Genomic DNA, 26,567 nt, shown 5'->3' with positions numbered 1-26,567 from the left:
AAAACCCGCGATTTGCCGTAAATCCCGGGCTTGACCCGTATAGTCAAATGTATACAAAGAAATTAAACTGGGAGTAAACTCATTTCCCGAACGATTTTTTAAATTAATTTTTTACCACTAAAACGCATAAGACTTGTAGCTTTTGAAAACGATTTCATTTTTGATGAGACGCTTAATGAAAGGAGTTTAATCGCCGGCAAACGAAAACCCGCAATTTCCCCTAAATCCCGGACTCCGCCCGTATAGTCAAAAGTATACAAAGAAAGTACCCAGGAAGTAAACTCACTTCCCGAACGATTCTTTAAATTATTTTTTCACCACTAAAACACATGAGACTTGTAGTTTTCAAAAATGATTTCATTTTTGATGAGACGCTGAATAAAAGGAGTTTAATCGCCGCCAAAGGAAAACCCGCGATTTTCCGTATATCACGGACTCGGCCCATACAGTGAAAAGTATACAAAGAAAGTACCCAGGGAGTAAACTCATTTCCCAAACGATTCTTTAAATTATTTTTTCACCACTAAAACGCATGAGACTTGTAGTTTTCAAAAATGGTTTCGTTTTTGATGAGACGCTGAATAAAAGGAGTTTAATCGCCGGCAAACGAAAACCCGCGATTTCCCGTAAATCCCGGGCTTGGCCGTATAGTCGAATGTATACAAAGAAAATACCCAGGGAGTAAACTCATTTTCCGAACGATTTTTTAAATTATTTCTTCACCACTAAAACGCATGAGACTTGTAGTTTTCAAAAATGATTTCATTTTTGATGAGACGCTGAATAAAAGGATTTTAATCGCCGGCAAACGAAAACCCGCGATTTGCCGTAAATCCCGGGCTTGACCCGTATAGTCAAATGTATACAAAGAAATTAAACTGGGAGTAAACTCATTTCCCAAACGATTCTTTAAATTATTTTTTCACCACTAAAACGCATGAGACTTGTAGTTTTCAAAAATGATTTCATTTTTGATGAGACGCTGAATAAAAGGAGTTTAATCGCCGGCAAACGAAAACCCGGGATTTTCCGTATATCACGGACTCGGCCCGTACAGTGAAAAGTATACAAAGAAAGTACCCAGGGAGTGAACTCATTTCCCAAACGATTCCTTAAATTATTTTTTTCACCACTAAAACGCATGAGACTTGTAGTTTTCAAAAATGATTTCGTTTTTGATAAAACGCTGAATAAAAGGAGTTTAATCGCCGGCAAACGAAAACCCGCGATTTCCCGTAAATCCCGGACTTGGCCCGTACAGTGAAAAGTATACAAAGAAAGTACCCAGGGAGTAAACTCATTTCCCAAACGATTCTTTAAATTATTTTTTCACCACTAAAACGCATGAGACTTGTAGTTTTCAAAAATGATTTCATTTTTGATGAGACGCTGAATAAAAGGAGTTTAATCGCCGGCAAACGAAAACCCGGGATTTTCCGTATATCACGGACTCGGCCCGTACAGTGAAAAGTATACAAAGAAAGTACCCAGGGAGTGAACTCATTTCCCAAACGATTCCTTAAATTATTTTTTTCACCACTAAAACGCATGAGACTTGTAGTTTTCAAAAATGATTTCGTTTTTGATAAAACGCTGAATAAAAGGAGTTTAATCGCCGGCAAACGAAAACCCGCGATTTCCCGTAAATCCCGGACTTGGCCCGTACAGTGAAAAGTATACAAAGAAAGTACCCAGGGAGTAAACTCATTTCCCAAACGATTCTTTAAATTATTTTTTCACCACTAAAACGCATGAGACTTGTAGTTTTCAAAAATGATTTCGTTTTTGATGAGACGCTAAATAAAAGGAGTTTAATCGCCGGCAAACGAAAACCCGCGATTTCCCGTAAATCCCGGGCTTGGCCGTATAGTCGAATGTATACAAAGAAAATACCCAGGGAGTAAACTCATTTGCCGAACGATTTTTTAAATTATTTCTTCACCACTAAAAGGCATGAGACTTGTAGTTTTCAAAAATGATTTCATTTTTGATGAGACGCTGTATAAAAGGATTTTAATCGCCGGCAAACGAAAACCCGCGATTTGCCGTAAATCCCGGGCTTGACCCGTATAGTCAAATGTATACAAAGAAATTAAACTGGGAGTAAACTCATTTTCCGAACGATTTTTTAAATTATTTTTTACCACTAAAACGCATAAGACTTGTAGTTTTTAAAAACGATTTCATTTTTGACGAGACGCTGAATGAAAGGAGTTTAATCGCCGGCAAACGAAAACCCGCAATTTCCCGTAAATCCCGGACTCCGCCCGTATAGTCAAAAGTATACAAAGAAAGTACCCAGGAAGTAAACTCACTTCCCGAACAATTCTTTAAATTATTTTTTCACCACTAAAACGCATGAGACTTGTAGTTTTCAAAAATGATTTCATTTTTGATGAGACGCTGAATAAAAGGAGTTTAATCGCCGGCAAACGAAAACCCGGGATTTTCCGTATATCACGGACTCGGCCCGTACAGTGAAAAGTATACAAAGAAAGTACCCAGGGAGTGAACTCATTTCCCAAACGATTCCTTAAATTATTTTTTTTACCACTAAAACGCATGAGACTTGTAGTTTTCAAAAATGATTTCGTTTTTGATAAAACGCTGAATAAAAGGAGTTTAATCGCCGGCAAACAAAAACCTGCGATTTCCCGTAAATCCCGGACTCGGTCCGTATAGTCAAAAGTATACAAAGAAGGTACCCAGGGAGTAAACTCATTTCCCGAACGATTTTTTAAATTAATTTTTTACCACTAAAACGCATAAGACTTGTAGTTTTCAAAAATGATTTCATTTTTGATGAGACGCTGAATAAAAGGAGTTTAATCGCCGGCAAACGAAAACCCGCGATTTCCCGTAAATCCCGAGCTTGGCCGTATAGTCGAATGCATACAAAGAAAATACCCAGGGAGTAAACTCATTTGCCGAACGATTTTTTAAATTATTTCTTCACCACTAAAACGCATGAGACTTGTAGTTTTCAAAAATGATTTCATTTTTGATGAGACGCTGAATAAAAGGAGTTTAATCGCCGGCAAACGAAAACCCGCGATTTGCCGTAAATCCGGGACTCGGCCCGTATTGTCAAAAGTATACAAAGAAAGTACCCAGGGAGTAAAGTCATTTCCCGAACGATTCTTTAAATTATTTTTTCAACACTAAGACGCATGAGACTTGTAGTTTTCAAAAATGATTTCATTTTTGATGAGACGCTGAATAAAAGGAGTTTAATCGCCGGCAAACGAAAACCCGCGATTTGCCGTAAATCCCGGACTCGGCCCGTATAGTCAAAAGTATACAAAGAAAGTTCCCAGGAAGTAAACTCATTTCCCGAACGATTTTTTAAATTTATTTTTTACCACTAAAACGCATAAGACTTGTAGTTTTCAAAAACGATTTCATTTTTGATGAGACGCTGAATAAAAGGAGTTTAATCAACGGCAAACGAAAACCCGCAATTTCCCGTAAATCTCAGACTCGGCCCGTATAGTCAAAAGTATACAAAGAAAGTACCCAGGAAGTAAACTCACTTCCCAAACGATTCTTTAAATTATTTTTTCACCACTAAAATGCATGAGACTTGTAGTTTCAAAAATGTTTTTATTTTTGATGAGACGCTGAATAAAAGGAGTTTAATCGCCGGCAAACGAAAACCCGGGATTTTCCGTATATCACGGACTCGGCCCGTACAGTGAAAAGTATACAAAGAAAGTACCCAGGGAGTGAACTCATTTCCCAAACGATTCCTTAAATTATTTTTTTTACCACTAAAACGCATGAGACTTGTAGTTTTCAAAAATGATTTCGTTTTTGATAAAACGCTGAATAAAAGGAGTTTAATCGCCGGCAAACAAAAACCTGCGATTTCCCGTAAATCCCGGACTCGGTCCGTATAGTCAAAAGTATACAAAGAAGGTACCCAGGGAGTAAACTCATTTCCCGAACGATTTTTTAAATTAATTTTTTACCACTAAAACGCATAAGACTTGTAGTTTTCAAAAATGATTTCATTTTTGATGAGACGCTGAATAAAAGGAGTTTAATCAACGGCAAACGAAAACCCGCAATTTCCCGTAAATCTCAGACTCGGCCCGTATAGTCAAAAGTATACAAAGAAAGTACCCAGGAAGTAAACTCACTTCCCAAACGATTCTTTAAATTATTTTTTCACCACTAAAATGCATGAGACTTGTAGTTTCAAAAATGTTTTTATTTTTGATGAGACGCTGAATAAAAGGAGTTTAATCTCCGGCAAACGAAAACCCGCGATTTTCCGTATATCACGGACTCGGCCCGTACAGTGAAAGTATACAAAGAAAGTACCCAGGGAGTAAACTCATTTTCCGAACAATTTTTTAAATTAATTTTTTACCACTAAAACGCATAAGACTTGTAGTTTTAAAAAACGATTTCATTTTTGATGAGACGCTGAATAAAAGGAGTTTAATCGCCGGCAAACGAAAACCCGCAATTTCCCGTAAACCCCGGACTCGGCCCGTATAGTCAAAAGTATACAAAAAAAGTACCCAGGGAGTAAACTCATTTCCCGAACAATTCTTTAAATTATTTTTCACCACTAAGACGCATGAGACTTGTAGTTTTCAAAAATGATTTCATTTTTGATGAGACGCTGAATAAAAGGAGTTTAATCGCCGGCAAACCAAAACCCGCGATTTGCCGTAAATCCCAAACTCGGCCCGTATAGTCAAAAGTATACAAAGAAAGTACCCAGGGAGTAAACTCTTTTCCGGAACGATTTTTTAAATTAATTTTCACCACTAAGACGCATGAGACTTGTAGTTTTCAAAAATGATTTCATTTTTGATGAGACGCTGAATAAAAGGAGTTTAATCGCCGGCAAACCAAAACCCGCGATTTGCCGTAAATCCCAAACTCGGCCCGTATAGTCAAAAGTATACAAAGAAAGTACCCAGGGAGTAAACTCTTTTCCCGAACGATTTTTTAAATTAATTTTTTACCACTAAAACGCATAAGACTTGTGGTTTTCAAAAACGATTTCATTTTTGATGAGACGCTGAATAAAAGGAGTTTAATCGCCGGCAAACGAAAACCCGCGATTTTCCGTATATCACGGACTCGGCCCGTACAGTGAAAAGTATACAAAGAAAGTACCCAGGGAGTAAACTCATTTCCCAAACGATTCTTTAAATTATTTTTTCACCACTAAAACGCATGAGACTTGTAGTTTTCAAAAATGATTTCGTTTTTGATGAGACGCTGAATAAAAGGAGTTTAATCGCCGGCAAACGAAAACTCGCGATTTTCCGTATATCACGGACTCGGCCCGTACAGTGAAAAGTATACAAAGAAAGTACCCAGGGAGTAAACTCATTTCCCAAACGATTCTTTAAATTATTTTTTCTCCACTAAAACGCATGAGACTTGTAGTTTTAAAAATGATTTCGTTTTTGATGAGACGCTGAATAAAGGGAGTTTAATCGCCGGCAAACGAAAACCCGCGATTTCCCGTAAATCCCGAGCTTGGCCGTATAGTCGAATGCATACAAAGAAAATACCCAAGGAGTAAACTCGTGTGCCGAACGATTTTTTAAATTATTTCTTCACCACTAAAACGCATGAGACTTGTAGTTTTCAAAAATGATTTCATTTTTGATGAGACGCTGAATAAAAGGAGTATAATCGCCGGCAAACGAAAACCCGCGATTTGCAGTAAATCCCGGGCTTGACCCGTATAGTTAAATGTATACAAAGAAAGTAAACTGGGAGTAAACTCATTTCCCGAACAATTTTTTAAATTAATTTTTTACCACTGAAAACCCATAAGACTTGTAGTTTTTAAAAACGATTTCATTTTTGATGAGACGCTGAATAAAAGGAGTTTAATCGCCGGCAAACGAAAACCCGCAATTTCCCGTAAACCCCGGACTCGGCCCGTATAGTCAAAAGTATACAAAGAAAGTACCCAGGGAGTAAACTCATTTCCCAAACGATTTTTTAAATTAATTTTTTACCACTAAAACGCATGAGACTTGTAGTTTTCAAAAATGATTTCGTTTTTGATGAGACGCTGAATAAAGGGAGTTTAATCGCCGGCAAACGAAAACCCCGCGATTTCCCGTAAATCCCGAGCTTGGCCGTATAGTCGAATGCATACAAAGAAAATACCCAAGGAGTAAACTCATTTGTCGAACGATTCTTTAAATTATATTTTCACCACTAAAACGCATGACACTTGTACTTTTCAAAAATGATTTCATTTTTAATGAGACGCTGAATAAAAGAAGTTTAATCGCCGGCAAACGAAAACCCGCGATTTCCCGTAAATCCCGGGCTTGGCCCGTATAGTCGAATGTATACAAAGAAAGTACCCAGGGAGTAAACTCATTTCCCGAACAATTTTTTATATTATTTTTTCACCACTAAGACGCATGAGAATTGTAATTTTCAAAAATGATTTCATTTTTGATGAGACGCTGAATAAAAGGAGTTTAATCGCCGGCAAACGAAAACCCGCGATTTCCCGTAAATCCCGGACTCGGCCCGTATAGTCAAAAGTATACAAAGAAAGTACCCAGGGAGTAAACTCATTTTCCGAAGGATTCTTTAAATTATTTTTCACCACTAAAACGCACGAGACTTGTAGTTTTCAGAAATGATTTCATTTTTGATGAGACGCTGAATAAAAGGAGTTTAATCTCCGGCAAACGAAAACCCGCGATTTCCCATAAATCCCGGACCCGGCCCGTATAGTCAAAAGTATACAAAGAACGTACGCAGGGAGTATACTCATTTCCCGAACGATTCTTTAAATTAATTTTTACCACTAAAACGTATAAGACTTGTAGTTTTCAAAAACGATTTCATTTTTGATGAGACGCTGAATAAGGAGTTTAATCGCCAGCAAACGAACACCCGCAATTTCCCGTAAATCTTGGACTCGGCCCGTATAGTCGAAAGTATACAAAGAAAGTACCCAGGGAGTAAACTCATTTTCCGAAGGATTCTTTAAATTATTTTTCACCACTAAAACGCATGAGACTTGTAGTTTTCAGAAATGATTTCATTTTTGATGAGACGCTGAATAAAAGGAGTTTAATCTCCGGCAAACGAAAACCCGCGATTTCCCATAAATCCCGGACCCGGCCCGTATAGTCAAAAGTATACAAAGAACGTACGCAGGGAGTATACTCATTTCCCGAACGATTCTTTAAATTATATTTTCACCACTAAAACGCATGACACTTGTACTTTTCAAAAATGATTTCATTTTTGATGAGACGCTGAATAAAAGAAGTTTAATCGCCGGCAAACGAAAACCCGCGATTTGCCGTAAATCCCGGGCTTGACCCGTATAGTCGAATGTATACAAAGAAAGTAAGCTGGGAGTAAACTCATTTCCCGAACGATTTTTTAAATTAATTTTTACCACTAAAACGTATAAGACTTGTAGTTTTCAAAAACGATTTCATTTTTGATGAGACGCTGAATAAAAGGAGTTTAATCGCCGGCAAACGAACACCCGCAATTTCCCGTAAATCTTGGACTCGGCCCGTATAGTCGAAAGTATACAAAGAAAGTACCCAGGGAGTAAACTCATTTTCCGAAGGATTCTTTAAATTATTTTTCACCACTAAAACGCATGAGACTTGTAGTTTTCAGAAATGATTTCATTTTTGATGAGACGCTGAATAAAAGGAGTTTAATCTCCGGCAAACGAAAACCCGCGATTTCCCATAAATCCCGGACCCGGCCCGTATAGTCAAAAGTATACAAAGAACGTACGCAGGGAGTATACTCATTTCCCGAACGATTCTTTAAATTATATTTTCACCACTAAAACGCATGACACTTGTACTTTTCAAAAATGATTTCATTTTTGATGAGACGCTGAATAAAAGAAGTTTAATCGCCGGCAAACGAAAACCCGCGATTTGCCGTAAATCCCGGGCTTGACCCGTATAGTCGAATGTATACAAAGAAAGTAAGCTGGGAGTAAACTCATTTCCCGAACGATTTTTTAAATTAATTTTTACCACTAAAACGTATAAGACTTGTAGTTTTCAAAAACGATTTCATTTTTGATGAGACGCTGAATAAAAGGAGTTTAATCGCCGGCAAACGAACACCCGCAATTTCCCGTAAATCTTGGACTCGGCCCGTATAGTTAAAAGTATACAAAGAAAGTACCCAGGGAGTAAACTCATTTCTCGAACGATTTTTTAAATTATTTTTTCACCACTAAAACGCATAAGACTTGTAGTTCTCAAAAATGATTTCATTTTTGATAAGACGCTGAATAAAAGGAGTTTAATCTCCGGCAAACGAAAACCCGCGATTTTCCGTAAATCCCGGACCCGGCCCGTATAGTCAAAAGTATACAAAGAAAGTACGCAGGGAGTAAACTCATTTCCCGAACGATTCTTTAAATTATATTTTCACCACTAAAACGCATGACACTTGTACTTTTCAAAAATGATTTCATTTTTAATGAGACGCTGAATAAAAGAAGTTTAATCGCCGGCAAACGAAAACCCGCGATTTCCCATAAATCCCGGACCCGGCCCGTATAGTCAAAAGTATACAAAGAACGTACGCAGGGAGTATACTCATTTCCCGAACGATTCTTTAAATTAATTTTTACCACTAAAACGTATAAGACTTGTAGTTTTCAAAAACGATTTCATTTTTGATGAGACGCTGAATAAAAGGAGTTTAATCGCCAGCAAACGAACACCCGCAATTTCCCGTAAATCTTGGACTCGGCCCGTATAGTCGAAAGTATACAAAGAAAGTACCCAGGGAGTAAACTCATTTTCCGAAGGATTCTTTAAATTATTTTTCACCACTAAAACGCATGAGACTTGTAGTTTTCAGAAATGATTTCATTTTTGATGAGACGCTGAATAAAAGGAGTTTAATCTCCGGCAAACGAAAACCCGCGATTTCCCATAAATCCCGGACCCGGCCCGTATAGTCAAAAGTATACAAAGAACGTACGCAGGGAGTATACTCATTTCCCGAACGGTTCTTTAAATTATATTTTCACCACTAAAACGCATGACACTTGTACTTTTCAAAAATGATTTCATTTTTGATGAGACGCTGAATAAAAGAAGTTTAATCGCCGGCAAACGAAAACCCGCGATTTGCCGTAAATCCCGGGCTTGACCCGTATAGTCGAATGTATACAAAGAAAGTAAGCTGGGAGTAAACTCATTTCCCGAACGATTTTTTAAATTAATTTTTACCACTAAAACGTATAAGACTTGTAGTTTTCAAAAACGATTTCATTTTTGATGAGACGCTGAATAAAAGGAGTTTAATCGCCGGCAAACGAACACCCGCAATTTCCCGTAAATCTTGGACTCGGCCCGTATAGTCGAAAGTATACAAAGAAAGTACCCAGGGAGTAAACTCATTTTCCGAAGGATTCTTTAAATTATTTTTCACCACTAAAACGCATGAGACTCGTAGTTTTCAGAAATGATTTCATTTTTGATGAGACGCTGAATAAAAGGAGTTTAATCTCCGGCAAACGAAAACCCGCGATTTCCCATAAATCCCGGACCCGGCCCGTATAGTCAAAAGTATACAAAGAACGTACGCAGGGAGTATACTCATTTCCCGAACGATTCTTTAAATTATATTTTCACCACTAAAACGCATGACACTTGTACTTTTCAAAAATGATTTCATTTTTGATGAGACGCTGAATAAAAGAAGTTTAATCGCCGGCAAACGAAAACCCGCGATTTGCCGTAAATCCCGGGCTTGACCCGTATAGTCGAATGTATACAAAGAAAGTAAGCTGGGAGTAAACTCATTTCCCGAACGATTTTTTAAATTAATTTTTACCACTAAAACGTATAAGACTTGTAGTTTTCAAAAACGATTTCATTTTTGATGAGACGCTGAATAAAAGGAGTTTAATCGCCGGCAAACGAACACCCGCAATTTCCCGTAAATCTTGGACTCGGCCCGTATAGTCAAAAGTATACAAAGAAAGTACCCAGGGAGTAAACTCATTTCTCGAACGATTTTTTAAATTATTTTTTCACCACTAAAACGCATAAGACTTGTAGTTCTCAAAAATGATTTCATTTTTGATAAGACGCTGAATAAAAGGAGTTTAATCTCCGGCAAACGAAAACCCGCGATTTTCCGTAAATCCCGGACCCGGCCCGTATAGTCAAAAGTATACAAAGAAAGTACGCAGGGAGTAAACTCATTTCCCGAACGATTCTTTAAATTATATTTTCACCACTAAAACGCATGACACTTGTACTTTTCAAAAATGATTTCATTTTTAATGAGACGCTGAATAAAAGAAGTTTAATCGCCGGCAAACGAAAACCTGCGATTTCCCGTAAATCCCGGGCTTGGCCCGTATAGTCGAATGTATACAAAGAAAGTACCCAGGGAGTAAACTCATTTCCCGAACGATTTTTTATATTATTTTTTCACCACTAAGACGCATGAGAATTGTAATTTTCAAAAATGATTTCATTTTTGATGAGACGCTGAATAAAAGGAGTTTAATCGCCGGCAAACGAGATCCCGCGATTTCCCGTAAATCCCGGACTCGGCCCGTATAGTCAAAAGTATACAAAGAAAGTACCCAGGGAGTAAACTCATTTTCCGAAGGATTCTTTAAATTATTTTTCACCACTAAAACGCATGAGACTTGTAGTTTTCAGAAATGATTTCATTTTTGATGAGACGCTGAATAAAAGGAGTTTAATCTCCGGCAAACGAAAACCCGCGATTTCCCATAAATCCTGGACCCAGCCCGTATAGTCAAAAGTATACAAAGAACGTACGCAGGGAGTAAACTCATTTCCCGAACGATGCTTTAAATTATATTTTCACCACTAAAACGCATTAGACTTGTACTTTTCAAAAATGATTTCATTTTTGATGAGACGCTGAATAAAAGAAGTTTAATCGCCGGCAAACGAAAACCCGCGATTTGCCGTAAATCCCGGGCTTGACCCGTATAGTCGAATGTATACAAAGAAAGTAAGCTGGTAGTAAACTCATTTCCCGAACGATTTTTTAAATTAATTTTTACCACTAAAACGCATCAGACTTGTAGTTTTCAAAAACGATTTCATTTTTGATGAGACGCTGAATAAAAGGAGTTTAATCGCCGGCAAACGAACACCCGCAATTTCCCGTAAATCCCGGACTCGGCCCGTATAGTCGAAAGTATACAAAGAAAGTACCCAGGGAGTAAACCCATTTCTCGAACGATTTTTTAAATTATTTTTTCACCACTAAAACGCATAAGACTTGTAGTTCTCAAAAATAATTTCATTTTGGATGAGACGCTGAATCAAAGGAGTTTAATCTCCGGCAAACGAAAACCCGCGATTTTCCGTAAATCCCGGACCCGGCCCGTATAGTCAAAAGTATACAAAGAAAGTACGCAGGGAGTAAACTCATTTCCCGAACGATTCTTTAAATTATATTTTTTCACTAAAACGCATGACACTTGTACTTTTCAAAAATGATTTCATTTTTATTGAGACGCTGAATAAAAGAAGTTTAATCGCCGGCAAACGAAAACCCGCGATTTCCCGTAAATCCCGGGCTTGGCCCGTATAGTCGAATGTATACAAAGAAAGTACCCAGGGAGTAAACTCATTTCCCGAACGATTTTTTATATTATTTTTTCACCACTAAGACGCATGAGAACTGTAATTTTCAAAAATGATTTCATTTTTGATGAGACGCTGAATAAAAGAAGTTTAATCGCTGGCAAACGAGATCCCGCGATTTCCCGTAAATCCCGGACTCGGCCCGTATAGTCAAAAGTATACAAAGAAAGTACCCAGGGAGTAAACTCATTTTCCGAAGGATTCTTTAAATTATTTTTCACCACTAAAACGCATGAGACTTGTAGTTTTCAGAAATGATTTCATTTTTGATGAGACGCTGAATAAAAGGAGTTTAATCTCCGGCAAACGAAAACCCGCGATTTGCCAAAAATCCCGGACCCGGCCCGTATAGTCAAAAGTATACAAAGAACGTACGCAGGGAGTAAACTCATTTCCCGAACGATTCTTTAAATTATATTTTCACCACTAAAACGCATGAGACTTGTACTTTTCAAAAATGATTTCATTTTTGATGAGACGCTGAATAAAAGAAGTTTAATCGCCGGCAAACGAAAACCCGCGATTTCCCGTAAATCCCGGGCTTGGCCCGTATAGTCGAATGTATACAAAGAAAGTACCCAGGGAGTAAACTCATTTCCCGAACGATTTTTTAAATTATTTTTTCACCACTAAGACGCATGAGACTTGTAGTTTCAAAAATGATTTCATTTTTTATGAGACGCTGAATAAAAGGAGTTTAATCGCCGGCAAACGAAAACCCGCGATTTTCCGTATATCACGGACTCGCCCGTACAGTGAAAAGTATACAAAGAAAGTACCCAGGGAGTAAACTCATTTCCCAATTGATTCTTTAAATTATTTTTTCACCACTAGAACGCATGAGACTTGTAGTTTTCAAAAATGATTTCGTTTTTGATGAGACGCTGAATAAAAGGAGTTTAATCGCCGGCAAACGAAAACCCGCGATTTCCCGTAAATCCCGGGCTTGGCCTTATAGTCGAATGTATACAAAGAAAATACCCAGGGAGTAAACTCATTTGCCGAACGATTTTTTAAATTATTTCTTCACCACTAAAACGAATAAGACTTGTAGTTTTCAAAAACGATTTCATTTTTGATGAGACGCTGAATAAAAGGAGTTTAATCGCCGGCAAACGAACACCCGCAATTTCCCGTAAATCCCGGACTCGGCCCGTATAGTCGAAAGTATACAAAGAAAGTACCCAGGGAGTAAACCCATTTCTCGAACGATTTTTTAAATTATTTTTTCACCACTAAAACGCATAAGACTTGTAGTTCTCAAAAATAATTTCATTTTGGATGAGACGCTGAATCAAAGGAGTTTAATCTCCGGCAAACGAAAACCCGCGATTTTCCGTAAATCCCGGACCCGGCCCGTATAGTCAAAAGTATACAAAGAAAGTACGCAGGGAGTAAACTCATTTCCCGAACGATTCTTTAAATTATATTTTTTCACTAAAACGCATGACACTTGTACTTTTCAAAAATGATTTCATTTTTATTGAGACGCTGAATAAAAGAAGTTTAATCGCCGGCAAACGAAAACCCGCGATTTCCCGTAAATCCCGGGCTTGGCCCGTATAGTCGAATGTATACAAAGAAAGTACCCAGGGAGTAAACTCATTTCCCGAACGATTTTTTATATTATTTTTTCACCACTAAGACGCATGAGAACTGTAATTTTCAAAAATGATTTCATTTTTGATGAGACGCTGAATAAAAGAAGTTTAATCGCTGGCAAACGAGATCCCGCGATTTCCCGTAAATCCCGGACTCGGCCCGTATAGTCAAAAGTATACAAAGAAAGTACCCAGGGAGTAAACTCATTTTCCGAAGGATTCTTTAAATTATTTTTCACCACTAAAACGCATGAGACTTGTAGTTTTCAGAAATGATTTCATTTTTGATGAGACGCTGAATAAAAGGAGTTTAATCTCCGGCAAACGAAAACCCGCGATTTGCCAAAAATCCCGGACCCGGCCCGTATAGTCAAAAGTATACAAAGAACGTACGCAGGGAGTAAACTCATTTCCCGAACGATTCTTTAAATTATATTTTCACCACTAAAACGCATGAGACTTGTACTTTTCAAAAATGATTTCATTTTTGATGAGACGCTGAATAAAAGAAGTTTAATCGCCGGCAAACGAAAACCCGCGATTTCCCGTAAATCCCGGGCTTGGCCCGTATAGTCGAATGTATACAAAGAAAGTACCCAGGGAGTAAACTCATTTCCCGAACGATTTTTTAAATTATTTTTTCACCACTAAGACGCATGAGACTTGTAGTTTCAAAAATGATTTCATTTTTTATGAGACGCTGAATAAAAGGAGTTTAATCGCCGGCAAACGAAAACCCGCGATTTTCCGTATATCACGGACTCGCCCGTACAGTGAAAAGTATACAAAGAAAGTACCCAGGGAGTAAACTCATTTCCCAATTGATTCTTTAAATTATTTTTTCACCACTAGAACGCATGAGACTTGTAGTTTTCAAAAATGATTTCGTTTTTGATGAGACGCTGAATAAAAGGAGTTTAATCGCCGGCAAACGAAAACCCGCGATTTCCCGTAAATCCCGGGCTTGGCCTTATAGTCGAATGTATACAAAGAAAATACCCAGGGAGTAAACTCATTTGCCGAACGATTTTTTAAATTATTTCTTCACCACTAAAACGAATAAGACTTGTAGTTTTCAAAAACGATTTCATTTTTGATGAGACGCTGAATAAAAGGAGCTTAATCGCCGGCAAACGAAAACCCGCAATTTCCCGTAAATCCCGGACTTGGCCCGTATAGTCAAAAGTATACAAAGAAAGTACCCAGTGAGTAAACTCATTTCCCGAACGATTCTTTAAATTATTTTTTCACCACTAAGACGCATGAGACTTGTAGTTTTCAAAAATGATTTCATTTTTGATGAGACGCTGAATAAAAGGAGTTTAATCGCCGGCAAACGAAAACCCGCGATTTGCCGTAAATCCCGGACTCGGCCCGTATAGTCAAAACTATACAAAGAAAGTACCCAGGGAGTAAACTCATTTCCCGAACGATTTTTTAAATTAATTTTTTACCACTAAAACGCATAAGACTTAAAGTTTTCAAAAACGATTTCATTTTTGATGAGACGCTGAATAAAAGGAGTTTAATCGCCGGCAACCGAAAACCTGCAATTTCCAGTAAAGCCCGGACTCGGCCCGTATAGTCAAAAGTATACAAAGAAAGTACCCAGGGAGTAAACTCACTTCCCGAACGATTCTTTAAATTATTTTTCACCACTAAAACGCATGAGATTTGTAGTTTTCAAAAATGATTTCATTTTTGATGAGACGCTGAATAAAAGGAGTTTAATCGCCGGCAAACGAAAACCCGCAATTTCCCGTATATCACGGACTCGGCTCGTACAGTGAAAAGTATACAAAGAAAGTAAACTGGGGGTAAACTCATTTCCCAAACGATTCTTTAAATTATTTCTTCACCACTAAAACGCATGAGACTTGTAGTTTTCAAAAATGATTTCATTTTTGATGAGACGCTGAATAAAAGGAGTTTAATCGCCGGCAAACGAAAACCCGCGATTTGCCGTAAATCACGGGCTTGACCCGTATAGTCAAATGTACACAAAGAAAGTAAACTGGGAGTAAACTCATTTCCCGAACGATTTTTTAAATTCATTTTTTACCACTAAAACGCATAAGACTTGTAGTTTTTATAAACGATTTCATTTTTGATGAGACGCTGAATAAAAGGAGTTTAATCGCCGGCAAACGAAAACCCGCCATTTCCCGTAAATCCCAGACTCGGCCCGTATAGTCAAAAGTATACAAAGAAGGTACCCAGGGAGTAAACTCATTTCCCGAACGATTCTTTAAATTATTTTTTCACCACTAAAACGCATGAGACTTGTAGTTTTCAAAAATGATTTCATTTTTGATGAGACGCTGTATAAAAGGAGTTTAATCGCCGGCAAACCAAAACCCGCGATTTGCCGTAAATCCCGAGCTTGACCCGTATAGTCGAATGTATACAAAGAAAGTAAGCTGGGAGTAAACTCATTTCCCGAACGATTTTTTAAATTAATTTTTTACCACTAAAACGCATAAGACTTGTAGTTTTCAAAAACGATTTCATTTTTGATGAGACGCTGAATAAAAGGAGTTTAATCGCCGGCAAACGAACACCCGCAATTTCCCGTAAATCCCGGACTCGGCCCGTATAGTCAAAAGTATACAAAGAAAGTACCCAGGGAGTAAACTCATTTCCCGAACGATTCTTTAAATTATTTTTTCACCACTAAAACGCATGAGACTTGTAGTTTTCAAAAATGATTTCATTTTTGATAAGACGGTGAATAAAAGGAGTTTAATCGCCGGCAAACGAAAACCTGCGATTTCCCGTATATCCTGGAATCGGCCCATATAGTCGAATGTATACAAAGAAAGAACCCAGGGAGTAAACTCATTTCCCGAACGATTTTTTAAATTATTTTTTCACCACTAAAACGCATAAGACTTGTGGTTCTCAAAAATGATTTCATTTTTGATGAGACGCTGAATCAAAGGAGTTTAATCTCCGGCAAACGAAAACCCGCAATTTCTCGTAAATCCCGGACCCGGCCCGTATAGTCAAAAGTATACAAAGAAAGTACGCAGGGAGTAAACGCATTTCCCGAACGATTCTTTAAATTATTTTTTTACCACTAAAACGCATGAGACTTGTAGTTTTCAAAAATGATTTCATTTTTGATAAGACGGTGAATAAGAGGAGTTTAATCGCCGGCAAACGAAAACCTGCGATTTCCCGTATATCCTGGAATCGGCCCGTATAGTCAAAAGTATACAAAGAAAGTACCCAGGGAGTAAACTCATTTTCCGAAGGATTCTTTAAATTATTTTTCACCACTAAAACGCATGAGACTTGTAGTTTTCAGAAATGATTTCATTTTTGATGAGACGCTGAATAAAAGGAGTTTAATCGCCGGCAAACGAAAACCCGCGATTTGCCGTAAATCCCGGACTCGGCCCGTATAGTCAAAACTATACAAAGAAAGTACCCAGGGAGTAAACTCATTTCCCGAACAATTTTTTAAATTAATTTTTTACCACTAAAACGCATAAGACTTGAAGTTTTCAAAAACGATTTCATTTTTGATGAGACGCTGAATAAAAGGAGTTTAATCGCCGGCAAACGAAAACCCGCAATTTCCAGTAAAGCCCGGACTCGGCCCGTATAGTCAAAAGTATACAAAGAAAGTACCCAGGGAGTAAACTCACTTCCCGAACGATTCTTTAAATTATTTTTTCACCACTAAAACGCATGAGACTTGTAGTTTTCAAAAATGATTTCATTTTTGATGAGACGCTGAATAAAAGGAGTTTAATCGCCGGCAAACGAAAACCCGCAATTTCCCGTATATCACGGACTCGGCTCGTACAGTAAAAAGTATACAAAGAAAGTAAACTGGAAGTAAACTCATTTCCCAAACGATTCTTTAAATTATTTCTTCACCACTAAAACGCATGAGACTTGTAGTTTTCAAAAATGATTTCATTTTTGATGAGACGCTGAATAAAAGGAGTTTAATCGCCGGCAAACGAAAACCCGCGATTTGCCGTAAATCCCGGGCTTGACCCGTATAGTCAAATGTACACAAAGAAAGTAAACTGGGAGTAAACTCATTTCCCGAACGATTTTTTAAATTCATTTTTTACCACTAAAACGCATAAGACTTGTAGTTTTTATAAACGATTTCATTTTTGATGAGACGCTGAATAAAAGGAGTTTAATCGCCGGCAAACGAAAACCCGCAATTTCCCGTAAATCCCAGACTCGGCCCGTATAGTCAAAAGTATACAAAGAAGGTACCCAGGGAGTAAACTCATTTCCCGAACGATTCTTTAAATTATTTTTTCACCACTAAAACGCATGAGACTTGTAGTTTTCAAAAATGATTTCATTTTTGATGAGACGCTGTATAAAAGGAGTTTAATCGCCGGCAAACCAAAACCCGCGATTTGCCGTAAATCCCGGGCTTCACCCGTATAGTCGAATGTATACAAAGAAAGTAAGCTGGGAGTAAACTCATTTCCCGAACGATTTTTTAAATTAATTTTTTACCACTAAAACGCATAAGACTTGTAGTTTTCAAAAATGATTTCATTTTTGATAAGACGGTGAATAAAAGGAGTTTAATCGCCGGCAAACGAAAACCTGCGATTTCCCGTATATCCTGGAATCGGCCCATATAGTCGAATGTATACAAAGAAAGTACCCAGGGAGTAAACTCATTTCCCGAACGATTTTTTAAATTATTTTTTCACCACTAAGACGCATGAGACTTGTAGTTTTCAAAAATGATTTCATTTTTGATGAGACGCTGAATAAAAGGAGTTTAATCGCCGGCAAACGAAAACCCGCGATTTGCCGTAAATCCCGGACTCGGCCCGTATAGTCAAAACTATACAAAGAAAGTACCCAGGGAGTAAACTCATTTCCCGAACGATTTTTTAAATTAATTTTTTCACCACTAAAACGCATAAGACTTGAAGTTTTCAAAAACGATTTCATTTTTGATGAGACACTGAATAAAAGGAGTTTAATCGCCGGCAAACGAAAACCCGCAATTTCCAGTAAAGCCCGGACTCGGCCCGTATAGTCAAAAGTATACAAAGAAAGTACCCAGGGAGTAAACTCACTTCCCGAACGATTCTTTAAATTATTTTTTCACCACTAAAACGCATGAGACTTGTAGTTTTCAAAAATGATTTCATTTTTGATGAGACGCTGAATAAAAGGAGTTTAATCGCCGGCAAACGAAAACCCGCAATTTCCCGTATATCACGGACTCGGCTCGTACAGTGAAAAGTATACAAAGAAAGTAAACTGGGAGTAAACTCATTTCCCAAACGATTCTTTAAATTATTTCTTCACCACTAAAACGCATGAGACTTGTAGTTTTCAAAAATGATTTCATTTTTGATGAGACGCTGAATAAAAGGAGTTTAATCGCCGGCAAACGAAAACCCGCGATTTGCCGTAAATCCCGGGCTTGACCCGTATAGTCAAATGTACACAAAGAAAGTAAACTGGGAGTAAACTCATTTCCCGAACGATTTTTTAAATTCATTTTTTACCACTAAAACGCATAAGACTTGTAGTTTTTATAAACGATTTCATTTTTGATGAGACGCTGAATAAAAGGAGTTTAATCGCCGGCAAACGAAAACCCGCAATTTCCCGTAAATCCCAGACTCGGCCCGTATAGTCAAAAGTATACAAAGAAGGTACCCAGGGAGTAAACTCATTTCCCGAACGATTCTTTAAATTATTTTTTCACCACTAAAACGCATGAGACTTGTAGTTTTCAAAAATGATTTCATTTTTGATGAGACGCTGTATAAAAGGAGTTTAATCGCCGGCAAACAAAAACCCGCGATTTGCCGTAAATCCCGGGCTTCACCCGTATAGTCGAATGTATACAAAGAAAGTAAGCTGGGAGTAAACTCATTTCCCGAACGATTTTTTAAATTAATTTTTTACCACTAAAACGCATAAGACTTGTAGTTTTCAAAAACGATTTCATTTTTGATGAGACGCTGAATAAAAGGAGTTTAATCGCCGGCAAACGAACACCCGCAATTTCCCGTAAATCCTGGACTCGGCCCGTATAGTCAAAAGTATACAAAGAAAGTACCCAGGGAGTAAACTCATTTCCCGTACGATTCTTTAAATTATTTTTTCACCACTAAAACGCATGAGACTTGTAGTTTTCAAAAATGATTTCATTTTTGATAAGACGGTGAATAAAAGGAGTTTAATCGCCGGCAAACGAAAACCTGCGATTTCCCGTATATCCTGGAATCGGCCCATATAGTCGAATGTATACAAAGAAAGTACCCAGGGAGTAAACTCATTTCCCGAACGATTTTTTAAATTATTTTTTCACCACTAAAACGCATAAGACTTGTGGTTCTCAAAAATGATTTCATTTTTGATGAGACGCTGAATCAAAAGAGTTTAATCTCCGGCAAACGAAAACCCGCGATTTCTCGTAAATCCCGGACCCTGCCCGTATAGTCAAAAGTATACAAAGAAAGTACGCAGGGAGTAAACTCATTTCCCGAACGGTTCTTTAAATTATATTTTCACCACTAAAACGCATGACACTTGTGTTTTTCAAAAATGATTTCATTTTTAATGAGACGCTGAATAAAAGAAGTTTATTCGCCGGCAAACGAAAACCCGCGATTTCCCGTAAATCCCGGGCTTGGCCCGTATAGTCGAATGTATACAAAGAAAGTACCCAGGCAGTAAACTCATTTCCCGAACGATTTTTTATATTATTTTTTCACCACTAAGACGCATGAGACTTGTAATTTTCAAAAATGATTTCATTTTTGATGAGACGCTGAATAAAAGGAGTTTAATCGCCGGCAAACGAAAACCCGCGATTTTCCGTAAATCCCGGACTCGGCCCGTATAGTCAAAAGTATACAAAGAAAGTACCCAGGGAGTAAACTCATTTTCCGAAGGATTCTTTAAATTATTTTTCACCACTAAAACGCATGAGACTTGTAGTTTTCAGAAACGATTTCATTTTTGATGAGACGCTGAATAAAAGGAGTTTAATCGCTGGCAAACGAAAACCCGCAATTTCCCGTAAATCCCAGACTCGGCCCGTATAGTCAAAAGTATACAAAGAAGGTACCCAGGGAGTAAACTCATTTCCCGAACGATTCTTTAAATTATTTTTTCACCACTAAAACGCATGAGACTTGTAGTTTTCAAAAATGATTTCATTTTTGATGAGACGCTGTATAAAAGGAGTTTAATCGCCGGCAAACCAAAACCCGCGATTTGCCGTAAATCCCGGGCTTGACCCGTATAGTCGAATGTATACAAAGAAAGAAAGCTGGGAGTAAACTCATTTCCCGAACAATTTTTTAAATTAATTTTTTACCACTAAAACGCATAAGACTTGTAGTTTTCAAAAACGATTTCATTTTTGATGAGACGCTGAATAAAAGGAGTTTAATCGCCGGCAAACGAACACCCGCAATTTCCCGTAAATCCCGGACTCGGCCCGTATAGTCAAAAGTATACAAAGAAAGTACCCAGGGAGTAAACTCATTTCCCGAACGATTCTTTAAATTATTTTTTTACCACTAAAACGCATGAGACTTGTAGTTTTTAAAAATGATTTCATTTTTGATAAGACGGTGAATAAAAGGATTTTAATCGCCGGCAAACGAAAACCTGCGATTTCCCGTATATCCTGGAATCGGCCCGTATAGTCGAATGTATACAAAGAAAGTACCCAGGGAGTAAACTCATTTCTCGAACGATTTTTTAAATTATTTTTTCACCACTAAAACGCATAAGACTTGTGGTTCTCAAAAATGATTTCATTTTTGATGAGACGCTGAATCAAAGGAGTTTAATCTCCGGCAAACGAAAATCCGCGATTTCCCGTAAATCCCGGACCCGGCCCGTATAGTCAAAAGTATACAAAGAAAGTACGCAGGGAGTAAACTCATTTCCCGAACGATTCTTTAAATTATATTTTCACCACTAAAACGCATGACACTTGCACTTTTCAAAAATGATTTCATTTTTAATGAGACGCTGAATAAAAGAAGTTTAATCGCCGGCAAACGAAAACCCGCGATTTCCCGTAAATCCCGGGCTTGGCCCGTATAGTCGAATGTATACAAAGAAAGTACCCAGGCAGTTAACTCATTTCCCGAACGATTTTTTATATTATTTTTTCACCACTAAGACGCATGAGACTTGTAATTTTCAAAAATGATTTCATTTTTGATGAGACGCTGAATAAAAGGAGTTTAATCGCCGGCAAACGAAAACCCGCGATTTCCCGTAAATCCCGGCCTCGGCCCGTATAGTCAAAAGTATACAAATAAAGTACCCAGGGAGTAAACTCATTTTCCGAAGGATTCTTTAAATTATTTTTCACCACTAAAACGCATGAGACTTGTAGTTTTCAGAAATGATTTCATTTTTGATGAGACGTTGAATAAAAGGAGTTTAATCTCCGGCAAACGAAAACCCGCGATTTCCCGTAAATCCCGGACCCGGCCCGTATAGTTAAAAGTATACAAAGAACGCACGCAGGGAGTAAATTCAGATTCTTTAAATTATATTTTCACCACTAAAACGCATGAGACTTGTACTTTTCAAAAATGATTTCATTTTTGATTAGACGCTGAATAAAAGGAGTTTAATCGCCGGCAAACGAAAACCCGCGATTTCCCGTAAATCCCGGGCTTGGCCCGTATAGTCGATTGTATACAAAGAAAGTACCCAGGGAGTAAACTCATTTCCCGAACGATTTTTTAAATTATTTTTTCACCACTAAGACGCACGAGACTTGTTGTTTCAAAAATGATTTCATTTTTTATGAGACGCTGAATAAAAGGAGTTTAATCGCCGGCAAACGAAAACCCGCGATTTGCCATAAATCCCGGGCTTGACCCGTATAGTCAAATGTATACAAAGAAAGTAAACTAGGAGTAAACTCATTTTCCGAAGGATTCTTTAAATTATTTTTCACCACTAAAACGCATAAGACTTGTAGTTTTCAAAAATGATTTCGTTTTTGATGAGACGCTGAATAAAAGAAGTTTAATCACCGGCAAACGAAAACCCGCGATTTCCCGTAAATCCCGGGCTTGACCCGTATAGTCGATTGTATACAAAGAAAGTAAACTAGGAGTAAACTCATTTTCCGAAGGATTCTTTAAATTATTTTTCACCACTAAAACGCATGAGACTTGTAGTTTTCAAAAATGATTTCGTTTTTGATGAGAGGCTGAATAAAAGGAGTTTAATCGCCGGCAAACGAAAACCCGCGATTTCCCGTAAATCCCGTGCTTGGCCGTATAGTCGAATGTATACAAAAAAATACCCAGGGAGTAAACTCATTTCCCGAACGATTTTTTAAATTATTTCTTCACCACTAAAACGCATGAGACTTGTAGTTTTCAAAAATGATTTCATTTTTGATGAGACGCTGAATAAAAGGAGTTTAATCGCCGGCAAACAAAAACCCGCGATTTGCCGTAAATCCCGGGCTAGACCCGTATAGCCGAATGTATACAAAGAAAGTAAACTGGGAGTAAACTCATTTCCCGAACGATTTTTTAAAGTATTTTTTCACCACTAAAACGCATGAGACTTGTAGTTTTCAAAAATGATTTCGTTTTTGATGAGACGCTGAATAAAAGGAGTTTAATCGCCGGCAAACGAAAACCCGCGATTCCCCGTAAATCCCGGGCTTGGCCGTATAGTCGAATGTATACAAAGAAAATACCCAGGGAGTAAACTCATTTCCCGAACGATTTTTTAAATTATTTCTTCACCACTAAAACGCATGAGACTTGTAGTTTTCAAAAATGATTTCATTTTTGATGAGACGATGAATAAAAGGAGTTTAATCGCCGGCAAACGAAAACCCGCCATTTGCCGTAAATGCCGGGCTTGATCCGTATAGTCGAATGTATACAAAGAAAGTAAACTGGGAGTAAACTCATTTCCCGAACCAATTTTTAAATTATTTTTTCACCACTAAAACGCATGGGACTTGTAGTTTTCAAAAATGATTTCGTTTTTGATGAGACGCTGAATAAAAGGAGTTTAATCGCCGGCAAACGAAAATCCGCGATTTGCCGTAAATCCCGGGCTTGACCCGTATAGTCAAATGTATACAAGGCAAGTAAACTGGGAGTAAACTCATTTCCCGAACGATTTTTTAAATTAATTTTTTACCACTAAAACGCATAAGACGTGCAGTTTTCAAAAACGATTTCATTTTTGATGAGACGCTGAATAAAAGGAGTTTAATCGCCGGCAAACGAAAACCCGCAATTTCCCGTAAATCCCGGACTCGGCCCGTATAGTCAAAAGTAAACAAAGAAAGTACCCAGGGAGTAAACTCATTTCCCGAACGATTCTTTAAAATATTTTTCCACCACTAAAACGCATGAGACTTGTAGTTTTCAAAAATGATTTCATTTTTGATGAGACGCTGAATAAAAGGAGTTTAATCGCCGGCAAACGAAAACCCGCAATTTCCTGTATATCCTGGAATCGGCCCGTATAGTCGAATGTATACAAAGAAAGTACCCAGGGAGTAAACTCATTTCTTGCACGATTTTTTAAATTATTTTTTCACCACTAAAACGCATGAGACTTGTAGTTTTCAAAAATGATTTCATTTTTGATGAGACGATGAATAAAAGGAGTTTAATCGCCGGCAAACGAAAACCCGCCATTTGCCGTAAATGCCGGGCTTGATCCGTATAGTCGAATGTATACAAAGAAAGTAAACTGGGAGTAAACTCATTTCCCGAACCAATTTTTAAATTATTTTTTCACCACTAAAACGCATGGGACTTGTAGTTTTCAAAAATGATTTCGTTTTTGATGAGACGCTGAATAAAAGGAGTTTAATCGCCGGCAAACGAAAATCCGCGATTTGCCGTAAATCCCAGGCTTGACCCGTATAGTCAAATGTATACAAGGCAAGTAAACTGGGAGTAAACTCATTTCCCGAACGATTTTTTAAATTAATTTTTTACCACTAAAACGCATAAGACGTGCAGTTTTCAAAAACGATTTCATTTTTGATGAGACGCTGAATAAAAGGAGTTTAATCGCCGGCAAACGAAAACCCGCAATTTCCCGTAAATCCCGGACTCGGCCCGTATAGTCAAAAGTAAACAAAGAAAGTACCCAGGGAGTAAACTCATTTCCCGAACGATTCTTTAAAATATTTTTCCACCACTAAAACGCATGAGACTTGTAGTTTTCAAAAATGATTTCATTTTTGATGAGACGCTGAATAAAAGGAGTTTAATCGCCGGCAAACGAAAACCCGCAATTTCCTGTATATCCTGGAATCGGCCCGTATAGTCGAATGTATACAAAGAAAGTACCCAGGGAGTAAACTCATTTCTTGCACGATTTTTTAAATTATTTTTTCACCACTAAAACGCATGAGACTTGTAGTTTTCAAAAATGATTTCATTTTTGATGAGACGCTGAATAAAAGGAGTTTAATCGCCGGCAAACGAAAACCCGCAATTTCCTGTATATCCTGGAATCGGCCCGTATAGTCGAATGTATACAAAGAAAGTACCCAGGGAGTAAACTCATTTCTTGCACGATTTTTTAAATTATTTTTTCACCACTAAAACGCATGAGACTTGTAGTTTTCAAAAATGATTTCGTTTTTGATGAGACGCTGAATAAAAGAAGTTTAATCACCGGCAAACGAAAACCCGCGATTTCCCGTAAATCCCGGGCTTGACCCGTATAGTCGATTGTATACAAAGAAAGTAAACTAGGAGTAAACTCATTTTCCGAAGGATTCTTTAAATTATTTTTCACCACTAAAACGCATGAGACTTGTAGTTTTCAAAAATGATTTCATTTTTGATGAGACGCTGAATAAAAGGAGTTTAATCGCCGGCAAACGAAAACCCGCAATTTCCTGTATATCCTGGAATCGGCCCGTATAGTCGAATGTATACAAAGAAAGTACCCAGGGAGTAAACTCATTTCTTGCACGATTTTTTAAATTATTTTTTCACCACTAAAACGCATGAGACTTGTAGTTTTCAAAAATGATTTCGTTTTTGATGAGACGCTGAATAAAAGAAGTTTAATCACCGGCAAACGAAAACCCGCGATTTCCCGTAAATCCCGGGCTTGACCCGTATAGTCGATTGTATACAAAGAAAGTAAACTAGGAGTAAACTCATTTTCCGAAGGATTCTTTAAATTATTTTTCACCACTAAAACGCATGAGACTTGTAGTTTTCAAAAATGATTTCGTTTTTGATGAGAGGCTGAATAAAAGGAGTTTAATCGCCGGCAAACGAAAACCCGCGATTTCCCGTAAATCCCGTGCTTGGCCGTATAGTCGAATGTATACAAAAAAATACCCAGGGAGTAAACTCATTTCCCGAACGATTTTTTAAATTATTTCTTCACCACTAAAACGCATGAGACTTGTAGTTTTCAAAAATGATTTCATTTTTGATGAGACGCTGAATAAAAGGAGTTTAATCGCCGGCAAACAAAAACCCGCGATTTGCCGTAAATCCCGGGCTAGACCCGTATAGCCGAATGTATACAAAGAAAGTAAACTGGGAGTAAACTCATTTCCCGAACGATTTTTTAAATTATTTTTTCACCACTAAAACGCATGAGACTTGTAGTTTTCAAAAATGATTTCGTTTTTGATGAGACGCTGAATAAAAGGAGTTTAATCGCCGGCAAACGAAAACCCGCGATTTCCCGTAAATCCCGGGCTTGGCCGTATAGTCGAATGTATACAAAGAAAATACCCAGGGAGTAAACTCATTTCCCGAACGATTTTTTAAATTATTTCTTCACCACTAAAACGCATGAGACTTGTAGTTTTCAAAAATGATTTCATTTTTGATGAGACGATGAATAAAAGGAGTTTTATCGCCGGCAAACGAAAACCCGCCATTTGCCGTAAATGCCGGGCTTGACCCGTATAGTCGAATGTATACAAAGAAAGTAAACTGGGAGTAAACTCATTTCCCGAACCAATTTTTAAATTATTTCTTCACCACTAAAACGCATGAGACTTGTAGTTTTCAAAAATGATTTCGTTTTTGATGAGACGCTGAATAAAAGGAGTTTAATCGCCGGCAAACGAAAATCCGCGATTTGCCGTAAATCCCGGGCTTGACCCGTATAGTCAAATGTATACAAGGCAAGTAAACTGGGAGTAAACTCATTTCCCGAACGATTTTTTAAATTAATTTTTTACCACTAAAACGCATAAGACGTGCAGTTTTCAAAAACGATTTCATTTTTGATGAGACGCTGAATAAAAGGAGTTTAATCGCCGGCAAACGAAAACCCGCAATTTCCCGTAAATCCCGGA

The sequence above is a fragment of the Hydractinia symbiolongicarpus genome, chromosome 7, assembly GCF_029227915.1.
Source record: "Hydractinia symbiolongicarpus strain clone_291-10 chromosome 7, HSymV2.1, whole genome shotgun sequence".
NCBI lineage: Eukaryota > Metazoa > Cnidaria > Hydrozoa > Anthoathecata > Hydractiniidae > Hydractinia > Hydractinia symbiolongicarpus.
The sequence above is the reverse complement of the archived record's forward strand: the minus strand, read 5'-3'. Positions refer to the sequence as shown.